This window comes from Propithecus coquereli, unplaced genomic scaffold (genome assembly GCF_000956105.1).
Source record: "Propithecus coquereli isolate 6110/MARCELLA unplaced genomic scaffold, Pcoq_1.0 Scaffold57, whole genome shotgun sequence".
In the NCBI taxonomy this organism is placed as follows: Eukaryota; Metazoa; Chordata; class Mammalia; order Primates; family Indriidae; genus Propithecus; species Propithecus coquereli.
This window is the reverse complement of record NW_012151618.1, coordinates 6,849,074-6,864,853: the sequence shown is the minus strand read 5'-3', so window position 1 is coordinate 6,864,853 and position 15,780 is coordinate 6,849,074.

Sequence of the window (15,780 nt, the reverse complement as noted above, 5' to 3'; positions counted from 1 at the left end):
AGTTTTATATTTATGTACCCTGCCTATTTTTCATCTGTAATGTTTACTTTTTTATTTATTAATTTAGTTTAGCTCTTTATGATATCAGGATATAAATCTTTTATCTGTTAAACATAAAACACCAATTTCTAGTTAATTGTTTATCTTTTAACCTATGATGATGGTATTTGGCTGTCATACAGAAGTTTAGAAAATTTTATGCACCTAATTCTAACCCTTTTTCTCTATGCTTTCAAACTTTTGTATGTATGCTAAGAAAGATCTGCTCTATCCCAAAATTATAAGAATATTAACCTATCATATACTTTATTCTAGTATTTTTATGGTTTTACATTTTATTTTTAAATATTTAATTTTTCTAGACTATATTTTGATGTATAGTGTAAGGTAGAACTCTAATATTTTTTCCCAAATATTTTGACAAATTTTTCAACATTATTGATTTGAAATTTTGTCTCTCATATATTAATATAAAACGTTCCCAGAAGTAAAATTGTGGTTTTAATCACTCCTCTACTGTTAGACTTTTTAATGTCTTTCTATAGAGTAGGTCTCCTCTCACCGTTATTTTCAAACATTTTTTAGCTAGATGAACTTTAGAATCATTTTTAAAGTTTCATCTCCTCCCAACTAGAATTAATGAAAAGGCATTAACTTTATGGATAAAGTTATAATATTGAATTTTCCCAATCAGAAATATAGCCCATTGCTCTATTTATTCAAGTCTTCTTTATGTTCTTAAGGTACATTGTTTTCTCCACCGGGTCACAATTTCTTGTTAAGCTTACTTCTAGGAATTTGATATTTATTTGGGTTTATTTTTGAAGTTAGGATGAGATCTTTTACTCTATTTTCTAACTGATCATAATAAGCAAAATTCCTTATTTCTGTGTGTATATCTTATGTCTTCCCACCCTAATGAACTTTCTTATAGTTTAAAATAGATTTCTACTTGATATTGTAGTGAACAATGTCAGTTGCTTCCTTAGCATCTATTAAACTCTATTTCTAATAGTAACAGATTTGCATTTGGATCCACATTTTTTCTATACTACTATGGGCTTTGGGTAGAAGACTGACCATTCTTAGGTCTAAGAGTAAACACTGATTAATATAAGTCTATCAGAATAAATTTCCCTCCCTTAAAACTATACCTGGTTTGGGAATAATAATGTGAGTTAATGTGGGGCCAGTGAGAGATGAGAAAAGGTTTTTTGGGGCTTTGGAAAGGAGTTCCTCACTTCTGTGAAAGTCACAAGAACTCAGTTCTCTGTCATCCACTGGATATGAGCAAGGAAGCATGTAGCTATTAAAGACAGTCATCCTTTAACGTTGGTTAGTTAGGTAAGGGGGTGGAGAGGACTAGCCTTCCAATAAACCTGGTAACAGAGACCAGCAGGGCATGAAGATAGCAAATACCTGCATTGTTGGTGACACCACTGAGTTCCTGGATATACTAACCCTGAGGCCCACTTCACTTCCGGACTTGCAATTATGTAAACTAATAACATTTCATATTTTTAAAGCCAATTTGAATGTTATTTCTGTTAATTCCAACATTCAAAAGCCTTAACTGGTTTGATTATCTTATATTTTTGAGGTAGAATATACTATGAACTATAAATAATCATCATTTCATGTCTTCCATTTTAATACTTCTATTTTTTTCTTATTTCTTTTTCTTGTCTTATTCTATTGGCTAAAACCATTATAAAAATATTGAATCATAATAATGAAAACAAGTATCCTTGTATTGTTCCTGAATTTAAAGACAATGCCTCATTCATTAAGTTTTATATTTCCTGTTATCATGCCAAGGATTTTGTTGTTATTAATAATTACTAAGAAATGTTATTTCTTAAACAGGAATGGATGCTGGATTTTATCAAATGTCTTTTGAGTATTTAATGAGAAGTATTCATTTCAAAAACTTCTGCTTTTCTTTATGTCATTAATAAATCACATTACATTTGAAGTGTTTCATTGTTGAACCAGCCTTGCCTTCCTGAAAAGGCCCCTACTCGGTCATGATATATATATACATATATTGGTAGCTTTAATTTTTCAATATTTATTTTTAATTTTTTTTCCTTGGATATTCACAAGTAAAACTATAAAAGGGTAATTTGTGTTTGTCAGACTTTGATACTGTATTAATGTTAGCCATGAACAAATGAACTGGAAAAATTTCTATATTTCTCTATCCTATGGAACAATTTAAATAACCCCCAAATTACCTGTTTCATAAAAGTTGATGGACTCTCTTCATATATAAATATAAGCCAAGATCCTCTTTAGGTAGTAGATTTTTGAGAATGTTTTAATATCTACTATAGTTAGTATTGTCTGTAGGTCTTAAGTAAATTTTAGTCATTCGTGCTTTCCTGAAAATTATTCTATTTAATCTAGAATTTTAGAATTATTAATACAGATGTAGTAAATCATCCTTTTTCATTTCAAACATTATCTATTTATATTTTACTCTTTTTTCTCCTTGGTCTCAATTGCCAGAAGCATATCATTTTTATTGTTATTTTTGAAAAACTGTGCCTTAATTTTATTTGCTAATTACAGTTTTGTTTTATTTAAAATCAACTAATTTTTTATTATTCTTAATACAGTTCTCTTATTTTTATTTCTTTTATTGTTTTTATTCTTTTTTGAAGTTTACTGCTTGATTAATTTATTTTTATACTTTATTGTAGAAGTAATTAAGGGAATGTGTTAGTTCATTGTTTCATTGCTGTTAATTCTTAGAAAGCCTATAATTTCTGTTTTCATTTCCTTTAGACCAAATAGTTATTTGGCAGTATGAGTTTTAAGGATAATATCAAAGAAAGTTTTATTAATATCTAGCTTTATTGCAGAATATTCAGAGATTCTATTCTCTGAGATTTTAACTTTTTGGAATGTATTGAAATGTTATTATGGCCTAATATATGATTAAGTTTTTTAATATCCTGAAAACTTTTAAAGGATATGTTTGCATTGCACAGAGTTATATATTCAAATAATCAAGATGAATGCTTATTCAAATTTGTGTCACGTTATTGTACTTAGCGTATTAGTTTTCTATGTCACATAACAAATTACCACAAACCTAGCATTATCAAAAACCTATTTTTAGACAATACAAATTTATTTTGTCACCGATTCCATGGCCCAGTAGTCTGGCACTGTGTAGATGGTTCCTCTGCTCAGGATCTCAAAGCCTAAAATCAAGGTGTTGGCCAGCTGTGTCCTCATCTGGATGCTCAACTACAGAAAGACCTATTTCTAAGCACCCTTAGGTTTTTGGAAAAAAAATCATTTCCTTGTGGTTGAAAAAGTGAGGTTTCCACTGTGTTGCTGGCTATTAGTTGGGAGCTTCTCTCAGGTCTTTGCCATGTGGTCCCCTTGATAGGCCTTTTCAGACTCCCAGTCTCTTACTTTAGGAAATGCCCAGTCCATTTCAAGGGCTTCCCTAATTAGGTCATGCCCATCCAGGATAATTTCCCTTTTGTCAACTCAGAGTCAACTGATTAGGGGCCTTTATTATATCTGCAAAATCTCTCGTGTCATATAATGCAACATAATCATAGGGGTGCTATCACATCGTAGTCACAAAGCCGGCTCACACTCAAGGGGAGTGGATTCTAGAGACTGCGTATACCAGGGGGCAGGAAACTTGGGGACCGTCTTAGAATTCTGCCTACCACAGTTCACCTGTCAAATTCTGAAAAAAAGTATATTCAAATCTTCCACCACGATTGTGGTTTTGAAATTCTTGCATTACTGGAAGTTTTTGCTTTATATATGTCAATGCTATATTATTTGTGGTAGCTTTGTAATATGTCAACTTGGCTAAGCTGAATGAATTTCCCAAAATTCCCTTTATTTGTATTTCTGGTTAGGGCAGGCCAGAAGAGAGATTCTTGTGCAAGATGTGGAGGATGGAATTGAAGCAGCAGCTATTTTGTAGTTCACACAGGTTATCTCTTGTCTGTTGGCTTACCTTTTTGGTGTAAGGCTGCAGCCAGACTTGCAACTTCTCTACTTTCCCCTGGGTTTTCCTTCAGTTTCTCTGGCTCCTACAATAGGGGTGTGTGTGTGTGTGTGTGTGTGTGTGTTTAATTTCATGACGAAGTATCCCAGCTTCTGTAGAACATGCATATCATCAAGGTCAGAGGAAACAAGAACTGATACAGGTTTTATCAGGTGTCAATCTGTCTCATGCCCAGTCCAGGGGAGGGCTCTTGGGAGATGTGGGATGTTATCAAATGATCAACAGGTATCCTTAAAATTCCATCTGCATATACGAGCTCCCTGTTCCAGATGGAAAGCCCACCTGGGGGGTGAATCACAATGCAGATTCAAGCTAATGGCATAATAATTACCCTTAGGTTACTCAAGATCACTTTCTGAATACTATCATGCCTGGGCTGGGGAATTCCCAGATTGATAAAGCATTCCCTCCTTCCCCAGGTCTGGCAGTTGCTCAGGATAAGATTAAGGGTATAAAACACCAAAAGGGAATGCCTGCCTTTATCCTTCCCAGGTGGAGCAATTGCTCGAGACAGCACCAAAGCAGAGGACCCTTGTCCCAAGAAGAGCTGGAGATCTATCTACCTAACATTTCCCACTCTCTATTCTAGAGGCCCAAATGATTAAGTAGGGGCATCGACTAATCTGGCTGCTTCCTGCTGAATGGGTGCGATGATTCCTATTAGGGTGGCCTCTTGCAGGTTCTTGGGGATCTCTCCAGGGGACTTTAGTATATTTTAAATCTGTCGAATAAAAATTAGATCTACATTATATTTTACAGTTGATCTTTTAGAGTTGACTATTTATTTTACTAGCAAAATGTCATTTTACAAGCAGAGATGGCTTTAGCTATGTTCCTGACTTTAAGTGAATTTTTGCAATCTATTTAGTGTGAATAGAACTAGATGAGTGCAGTCATGGTAAGCAAGTTAATCAGGATGTGGTTAGTAAATAAGAACTTTTTATTGCCATTGTAGTGTATAAATAAAAACTTCAACAACCAACATTTTAATAAATGCCTTTCCTTTAACTGTCATTCATATTTTAAATGTTATGAATCAACAGTCCTTGAAACTTGAAAAGACACCTCTCAATATTGCAAGGAAGTTTTTGTCTTTTTTAGTAAACAAAGAAAGCCAATCTTCTGAGGACAAGATTTAGAATAAGAATAGATATAATTTAAGTTTTTATAACTGGTATATAACTATGACTAGTTTTCCCTCTTGTCTATATGAACAATGGTGACCTGCTACTCTAGTACTTGCTATTCTCAAGATTACTTATGTCAGATTTCTTGCTATAGACATTTGTAGTGTGTGATCTCAATTTTAATCAAAGCTGAATTAAACATATTTGGAAATTGTAATAATTTATTTCTAGAAATCTTTTGTGTGGACAGTTGAAATTAACAGTGACTGGTCAGACTCTTTCTCTCTTATCCAACGTTAGACTGTTGTTGGTCTTGGTGTCTCATTTCTCCTCCCTTCAGTAAACTATAGAATGAAGTAAAAAAAATTCTAGGTCTAACGTCTGTTGTCACCATAGAATGGAGATCCTAAACTTAAGACATAAAAATGCACAACCTGTAGAAGAAAATGTTGATATATTTGACTACATTAAAATTTAAAAATGTCTATTTATCAAAAGATGTCATAAAGGGAGTCAAAAGACATTTGAAAGAGAATATTTACATCACATATAACAGACATATCTAATATATATTAAATATAAAGAAAAAGTAAACAACCATTGTTTCATTTTGCCAAATGAAAAAATGGGCAAAAGATCTGAAGAGGTACTTTGAAGAACCCCAAAAGCCAATAAACATGAAAATATCCTCTGCTTCACTAGTAATTGAACAAATGCAAATTAAAATCTCAATGAGATAACAATTAATACCAACCAGATTGGCATAAAAACTTACAGTATCAAGAGTCAGCAAAGATGTAGGGTCATCAATACATTTCTGGTGACAGTGTAAATTGGTAAAAACCTCTTTTGAAATGAAACTCAGTTTGGCATTATCTAATAAATTTGAAGGTATGTGTATATAACGACCTGGCAATTTCACACCTGGGAATACACCCTGAAAAAAATGATCACATATCGTACTTTGACCGCAGTTCAGGACAGCAGTATTTCTAATAACAAAATAACTATAAAAAGCCCACATGCTGATCCATAGTTAAATGGATAAACAAACTTAGTAACTTTTTATAATGAGATTCCATAAAGCTGTAGAAATTAATGAATTGCAGTTATACACAACAACATAAATGAATCTCAGGAATATAACATTGAACAAAAAAAGCAGTCTACAGAAGAATGCACAAAGAACCATTCTTTTTATGTTAAAAATAAATACAAAATTGTTCAACATGTTTTTAGAGTTCAAGCATAGGTGACAAATATATGAAGAAATGCAAAGGGATAATGAACAAGAAGTTCAAGGTAGTGGTTACCTCTGGCCAAGGGGGTTCAGGAGCAAGAAAAGGTTGATGACAGATGGATACGGCTTTGGGAAAGGATCAGAGATCAAAGTAGGCATGTTAAATATTCTGCTTCAGAAATATCATCTCATTTTAATGTACTGCATTTTCATCAACTAAGAAAACCTAAAAGTTTGTCTTTACCAAACACACAAAACGTCTCACGATAAAATTACCATGATAGGGGGAGGGGGGAGGGGGGAGGAGGGAGGAGGGGACGGGTATTTTCATACACAAAGAGTGCAATGCGCACCACCCGAAGGATGGACATATTTGAAACTTGGACTTGGGGGGGAGGCGGGGCAAGGGCAACATACGTAACCTAAACATCTGTACCCCCATAATATGCTGAAATAAAAAAAAATTACCATAATAGTAGTACAATTTAATAAATATTTACAGAGAACCAAGTATGGGCAGAATGCTGAATCTTTTTTTGCATAGCAGCTCTTCACAGTTTATCAAGCATTTGCACAAATTATTTTATTTGTATTTTTAAAAACAATACTGTAAAGTAAAAGGGATAGATATAAATTGCAATTGCAATTTGTTGTTACTTGCCTACACTATGCAAGCCTAGAGGGTTAGAAATTATGTTGATTGTTAGTTTACCCAGTATCTAGTGTGTCCATGGTGCATAATCTCTCAATGAATGCATGTTGAGTTAGAAAGTGAAGGGAACCCTCACTTTATAGGTGAGAAAACTGAAGCTCAAGAAAGAGCAGTCCAAAATCAAGCAGCTAGTGGGAGAGTGAGGATTCAGATCTAAACCTCTGGCCTCCTGATCTAGCGCACCTTCTACCATCATGGCTCAAGCACAATGGAGAAATCCCATTTTGTCAAAAATGAAAGGAGATTTTGGCTTATGGATATATTTTTGTTCAATTTATCCTGATTTCTTTATGATTATGATATTTCATAAAATGAATACACTAAAATTGGGAAAAGCTCCCTTAGGTAGAATTTCAGCTCTCCATGAGAGTTAGGCTGAGGCCAAGGGCTTGGTCTTTGCCATTTGCCCTGGATGGACTCCACGGCCCCAGCCATGTGAGTCTCCCTGTCACTCCAGCTGATCACACAGGCCAGGAGTGATCTAGTGCAAACTCAAATCCAGAACTGCAAAAACACAAAAGCCTGTTCCCTGCTTATAGGGCATTAGCAACAACTGTGTATAAGACAGCCAGTATTACAGTTACAACATTAGTATTTCAGAAGCCTAAATTGCTCACCAGGTTGGGGATCAGGGTGAGAGATCACATGTCCCACACAATAATAGTAGAGTAAAAAATTTAGGACTTCTATTCCCTGTAGGTCCATGCATTTTCCTACCCCCACCCCTACCTCACTAGCAAGGATGCTCAACACAATCTCCTGAGAAAGACATTGAAGTCCCCCCAAATCTCTCAGCAATTGAGCCAGGAGTCCATTGCTTACTTTTCAAGCTTTGCCAGCAGAATGCCCCAGATACCTACTGGTTGTTGAATTAATATATTAGCCCAGGGTGTTTTCCATTCAGTCCTGAGAATCTGGGATTTCCTTCTTATTCTAGCAAGTAACTATCACTCTTTCAATTGGTTATATTGTCAGTCATGTATATAACAGTTCTAGATCAGAAGCCTCCCTTTCTAGAAACTACTCCATAAATTACAATTCCAACTGCTCCACTAAGCACAGAGGACACACAAATCAGGTTTAGAACTCTTTTCAAGATAACCCTCTTCTAACTTCATATTTGTTGTAACATGATGGAAAGAAACAGCAATGGTCACTGATCCACTTCTCAGTTAGATGACCTTTACCTTATCCTCAGAGTAGACCTGGCATCCTTCCCTGAAGAACATCCTGTGGCTATCCATAGACTTCCAGGAGACACTGAGGCACATATGCAAAGGAACTTTCATTCATCTCCTGAAACTAGCAAGGCTTATATTATTACAATGAAAAATTAACTTGCTAGCTGTTGACAAATATGCTACAATGATTTCTAGAAAATTAAAAACAAAATTACCTTGCCTCAAATAGACCATTATCTAGGAACTCATTACAGAATATGCTCCTGGCACCAAAACCTTTGCTCCTGGTCGTGAGTTAAAGGTGTGTTTTTAAATGCCCTGTTTCTCAGTGGAAGTATTCTCTCAAAAACACCTTGAAACATCATCTGGTTTAATATAAAGAATTTGGAGACTTTGACCATGTCTACTTACATAGACCTTTTGTAGATTAAATTCTGAATAATTGATCAAATTCCCACAAGGCTGAGTGGCTTTGAGAGTTGAATTGATAAAAGTAACCAATCAGTTAATGATCATGTAAGCAGTAGAAAAAAATTTAAATGAGCTCTATTTTGACTGAACAATCTGAATTGAACATAGTCCTGGCTGATATGTGCTCATCAAGGACTCTGTGACTTCCATGTCCTCAATGATCTGAGTTTATTGATCTTTTGGGTACAAAGATGAAGACTATCTACTTATCCAAATATTTGCTCAGAGAGAATTTAAAGGAAAGTGAGTTGACTAAATGAAGCAAGATCACTTTTGTTTTTGTTTGTTTTGTTTCTTTCATGATATCAAAGAGACTGTTGAAATTTGGTATGCAACTAAAGGATATGAAGAAAACATTGTAATCTATTTGAAACAAATTGGAAGTCAATAGCACTTTTCAAATGAGCATTTTAATTGAAAGCATTCCCGTTTAGAACTGAAACCGTATCTGTGTTCTCTGTTCTGATCCATAGATCTATGTCTCCGTTTCTGTGCTAGCACCATGCTGTTTTGGTTACTATAGCCTTGAAGTATAGCTCGAAATCTGGTAAAGTGATGCCTCCCAATTTATCCTTTTTATATAGGATTGCATTAGCTATTCGGGGTCTTTTCTGGTGGCACACTAAGCCTAGAACTATTTTTTTGAGGTCCACAAAAGATAACATTGGTATTTTAATGGGGATTGCATTGAATCTGTAGATCACTTTGCGTGGTATAGACATTTTTAACAATGTCGATTCTGTCAATCCATGAGCATGATATGTTTTTCCATCTGTTTACATCCTCTGCAATTTCTTTCCTCAGTGTTTCATAGTTCTCCCTATATAGATCTCTCACCTCCTTAGTTAAATATATCCCTAAGCATTTTATTTTCTTTGATGCTATTGCAAAAGGTATTGTGTCTTTGATTTGATTCTCAGCTTGACTATTATTGACATAAATGAAAGCTACTGATTTGTGTACATTGACTTTGTAGCCTGAGACTTTGCTGAATTAATTTATCAATTCTAGGAGTCTCTTGGTTGAAACTTTGGGGTTTTTTTTAGATATAAGATCATATCATCAGGAAAGAGCAATAGTTTGACCTCTTCGTTCCCCATTTGGATACCCGTGATTTCCTTCTCTTGTCTGATTGTTCTGGCAAGGACTTCCAGTACTATGCTGAATAGAAGTCAGGCAACTTTTTCTGGTTCCAGTTCCAAGCAGGAACGCTTTCAACTTTTTCCTGTTCAGTGTGATGTTGGCTATGGGTTTGTCATATATGGCTTTAATAATTTTGAGGTATGTTCCATCTATGCTTATTTTGTTAAGAGTTACCATAAAATGGTGTTGAATTTTGTCAAATACCTTTTCTGTGTTTCTGCTTTTATTTATATGATGAATTACATTTATAGGTTTGTGTATGTTTAACCCTCCTTGCATCTCTGGGATGAAGCCCACTGGGTCATGGTGAATTATTTTTTTGATGTGAAGTTTAATTTGGGTTGATAAGATTTTATTGACAATTGTTGCATCTATATGCATAAGGGATATTGGTCTGTAGTTTTCTTTTTTTGTTGTGTCATTTCCTGGCTTTGGTATCAAGGTGATATTGCCTTTGTAAAATGAGTTGGGGAGGATTCCTTCCTTCTCAATGTTATGGAATAGTTTCTGCAGTATGGGTACCAGCCATCTGATCTTCAACAAAGCAGACAAAAACATACATTGGGGAAAAGAATCTTTATTCAATAAATGGTGCTGGGAAAATTGGATAGCCACATGCAGATGACTGAAAAAGGATCCGTACCTCTCACCTCTCACAAAAATTAATTCACTATGGATAACAGACTTAAACCTAAGGCATGAAACTATAAGAATTCTAGAAGAAAATGTTGGAAAAACTCTTATAGATATCGGCCTAAGCAAAGAATTTGTGAAGAAGATCCCAAGAGCAATAACAGTAACAACAAAAACAAATAAATGGGACCTGATCAAATTAAAAAGCTTCTGCACAGCCAAGAACACAATCAATAGAGCAAACAGACAACTTACAGAACGGGAAAAAATACTTGCATGCTATATATGTGATAAAGGCCTGATAACCAGAATCTACAAAGAACTCAAGCAAATCAGCAAGAAAAAAATCAAACCACCCCATTAAAAAGTGGGCAGAGGACATCAACAGGAAATTTTCAAAAGAGGCTGGGCATGGTGGCTCACACGTGTAATCCTTGCACTCTGGGAGGCTAAGGCAGGAGGATGGCTTGAGCTCCAGAGTTCAAGACCAGCCTGAGCAAGAGTGAGACCCATCTCTACTAAAAATAGAAAAATTAGCCAGGCATCATGGCATGCACCTGTAGCCTTAGCTACTAGGGAGACTGAGGAAAGAAGATCCCTTGATCCCAGGAGTTTGAGATTGCAGTGAGCTATGATGACACCACTACAGTCTACCCAGGGTGACAGAGCAAGACTCTGTCTCAAGAAAAAAAAAATAAAAAAAACTTTTCAAAAGAAGACAGACTAATGGCCAAGAAACACATGAAAAAAGTGCTCAAAATCTCTAATCATCAAGGAAATGCAAATTAAAACCACAAATAGATATCACCTAACTCCAGTGAGAGCAGCTTTTATCAAAAAGTCTCAAAACAAAAGATACTGGAATGGATGGGGAGAGATAGAAACCTCATACACTGTGGTGGGACCGCAAACTAGTATAGCCTCTATGGAAAATAGTATGGAGATAACCTCAAAGAACTAAAAGTAGAACTACCATTTGATGCAGAAATCCCACTACTGGGTATTTATCCAAAAGTAAAAAAAGACATCCTATTAAAAAGACAGCTGCACTTGAATTTTTATAGCAACACAATTCACAATTGCAAAGATGTGGAAACAACCCAGTGCCCATCAATACATGACTGGATTAATAAAATATGGTGTACATACACCATGGAGTACTACTCAGCCATAAAAAATGGTGAACTAATACCTCTTGTATTAACCTGAATGGAACTGGAGACCATTCTTCCAAGTATCACAAGAATGGTAAAACAAACACCACATGTACTCACCATTAAATTGGAACGAATAGATTAACACTTATGTGTACATATGGAAATAACACTCATCGGAAATCAAGCAGGTGGGGGGGAGGAGGGAAGGGGTAAATTCACACCTAATGGATACAATGCACATTATCTGGGGGATGGGCATACTTATAACTGACTCAAAGAGTACAAAAGCAATTCATATAACCAAAATGTTTGTACCCCCATAATACTCTGAAAATTTTTAAAAATGAGCATTTATCTATAATTTAAAAATATTTACTATATTTGGTACACGGAAAAAGATAAATTGGTATCTTCAAAGTGGTTTAATCCACTGTCTTCAAACCTATTGACTGAGCATATTGCCTGTCTTGTCATATTGTTCTTAACCATATTGATTTGGTTCAATTCAGTAAACATTTTTTGAGTATATGAGTGCTTAGCACGCTGCTAGGTCCTGGGCACAGGAAGATAAATGAAAGGCATCCCTGGCCCTCAAGACAATCTTAATACAATTTACCAACACATAGTGTTGGTAAATTTGGTAAATGTATGGAACTTCTATTTTATCAAATATTCCAGGGTGAAATTGAAACAGAGATGAGGACTAGCTGGTTGACAAGTACTAATCACTTTGCTTGGCAAGTTTTCAAAGAAATTTATATGACATTATGTACTTTTATGCAGAGAAATTCACAAGATCACAGCATTTTAGGACTGAAAAAGGCTTTAGCACACATATAACCCAACTACTTTATCATAAGGCATAAGAGGCTCAATGACTTCCCTGGAGTCAGCTCATGGGGGCAGGATTAGAATGCTAGAAAAGAGAATCCTAATTCCTAGTCCTATGTCCTCTCCCCTGGAATGTGTTGTTCCGCCTTGTTCTGCCACTGCTCTCACTCATGCACACCGGGGGACTTAGGGTCAAAAGTCTCGTTGAAAGAGGAGCTGGAAGATGTATCTTGGTGTTGTGTTGTGTGCACCATCAACAGAAGGAACTGTTTTATGAAGATACTTTACATAGGCTTTGAAAAATGTCAGTTGTACACATTGAAATCAGGCTCATTATAATTAAATTTGTGTATACTTGAAGGAGGTGATGGAGATTAGGAGATTTCCAAAGTCCCACAAGTCATCTCTTGGTGGCACTACTGCTTATAGAATATAATACTGTCATTTAATTTGCATGCAGTTGAATTACATGAACTCTTAGTATATAGCATTCCTAGAACCTCTTGCCCCTAAAAATGTGTTAAAGTGAGAGGCTGAGTAACTATGAAAGAAAATTGTTCTTTGAGTGGAATCACCTGAGACCCAGGGTGTTGTCTTAAGCTTTGCAGATCTGGAAACTTAATTTTATTGCATTGCCCAAATATGACAAAGTCCTGGAGAACTGATTCATGAACAAGACACTGACTAATGAACAAGATGCCTGTTTATTAATTTACAATGAGAAAAACAACCATATTGCCCTGTTGGCTGATCAGCACATGCCTCCTCAGCAGCTAAGTCTACCAGAGAAGCCGCATTCCTCTTGGGAGCTTGGAAAACATGGATTAGAACAGAGGAAATTGGTGGCCTCGAACACTCACTGCTCCTTCCACCCACAGGCTGGCTTCCTTCAGGAAAGAATTCGCTTCACATTCCACACTCGGGGATCCTCCCTCCAGGTTCCAGATCCCCTTGAACTTGATAAATCCATCCTGTGACTCCATTTCATACTCCCTTTCACCTTTCTGTCCATCTGCTCTGGAATTGATATTTCTTGAGATGGTCCTTGGTTCTCAACTTAACTTTCACCCCCAGATTCCATCCTTCAGATAACTCTTGGCACCATCCCTACCCAGTCCAACATATAGCCCAGCAACCAGAATCCTTCTGTAATGGAAAGTCTAGCACTCTCACCCCCACCACTTTGTCCCGGAGGAGATTCAGACAGTAACCTGATTGGTGCCTCTATTTCTACTATGGGGATCTATCTGCAGAAGGAACCAGAACATTGTGTTCAGTGATCATGACTTCACCACCCAGAGAGAGCAATGCTGGAGACCATTTCCTTAATCTTGAGACAGAGATTGGAATGTAGAGTTGAGTTTGAAGACCGCAGAGTTAGAGAGCTGGGGTTTCTATTTTTCTTTCACCATTTAATAGCTGTGGAACCTTGAGCCAGTTATTAACTGCTTGGCACCTCAGTTTCTTCATTTGTAGAAAGGGAATTATAATAGGTCATACCTTACAGGACTGTTCTGAGAAGTAAATTATTCCATGTAACACAATCCATGTGACACACAGTAAGCACACTGTACTTGTTAGTCTTCTTCATCTATACTTTTTCTAGATTCCAAGCAGCTCCTTTCCTTTATAACAGCACCATAATCTCAGATGTTTCACAATATAGTCGAGTGGGTTATAGTTTCACGGTAGCACCCAGTTGATCTGATGCAGGAGTAGATTAGATTAGGTAGGATGTGACTGCAAGAGGATCACATTCACATTTGTTTAACACCTCCAAGGTGGACCACTTTGCAGCTGCCTAATTACAGTAATGACAACCACCCACGTATTAAGCGTTTTTTATGTGCCTGGCACCACGCAATTTGCTGTTGGTGAATATTGTTTTGTAATCTTTTATGTGATGGTCAATCAGGTGTGGCCAAAAGGAGAGACAGAGGAGAGGCTCAGGAAAAAACAAAGTGTATTATACTCACAGGTCCTGGAGACAGGAGGCATGGTACACCATGCTACCCTACATGGGGCTACATGGGAAAGACACTAGGGTGGCCAAGGGCAGAAGACAGGACCTGGGGAAGGTTTAGGCCTTTGTTGGGATTTCCAAAAGAAGGGAAAGTCAGGGCGAACAGTTTAGGATGAAATAGCTAGTTTTATCATTTCAGTGGGTTTGGGGATAGAGGTGTGGTCCCGAGTTGCCTGGCACCTGGCCATGAGATGATTATGGCAAAGAAATATTGACTCCTGCAGCGTATGGACAGTGTGGGCTCCGGGCAGTTAGTTTGTATACCAAAGACATGCTCCTGGCAGGGCCCTTTGTTAATCTTTAAGAATTGGCTGCCCTGGAAGCTGCAGTTTCTCCCCAGCCAGAAAGATTTTCTTAAGATATTGAAACATCATAATGTGCAAAGGAAAGATGTACATTCTTCATCCTAAAGATGAGGAAACGGGGCTTCCTGGCATCAGGACATTTGGCTGGAATGGGGAGCAACAGGAGTGGTTCTGATTTGATCTGAGGCCTTCCTGGTTCCAGTGCCGGTGCTTTTCTCCAGAATGCTCTATTCTTTCCCTCATAAAATTGAAAGTGACCCTTTCCTTGAGCTATCTGCATATCGTACAGGCACCTTAGTATAGACTCCTAAAATAATGACGTAGACCTAGTTGTCCATGATCAAGTCAGACCAGATGTCTGGAATTTCCTGAGACAGGTTTGGTTATACCTTTTGTCATTAATAAATAAAGTGCTATGTCCTGTGCTTTATTTATTAATATTTCATTTCTGTTGTTGTTGTTGTTATTTTGGCCCCAATTCAGAAGCAATTAACTATACTTTTCCATCTGAACATCCCTCTGACTGGAGACCAACTTATTAATCTTGGAGTTAGTGAATTCTTGACCTAGGGTTCATAAATTTCCCTCCTCCTAGGAACAGACTGGTTCAGAGGTTGAACCTCAGGTAGGAGTCAATCATTATATTGATTAGAGGAATTGGTGGCTACAGACTGGGGACACCATCCTCACGCCTACCTCCATGGTATGTTGATCATCCACAAATGATCAACTTCCAGTCCCTTCTCTGGCTGTACCCACTACCTTGCTGGGGAAACAGTCCCTCAAGCTCTGTCTTTGGCCTCTCTCTTGCTCATTCTCTCACTTTTGTCTCCAAGCCTGAGCTCTAGCCTCTGGTTTTCCTCATACATGAGTGTTCCTCCTGGAGATGTTAAGTCCTCAGACGAACTAAAT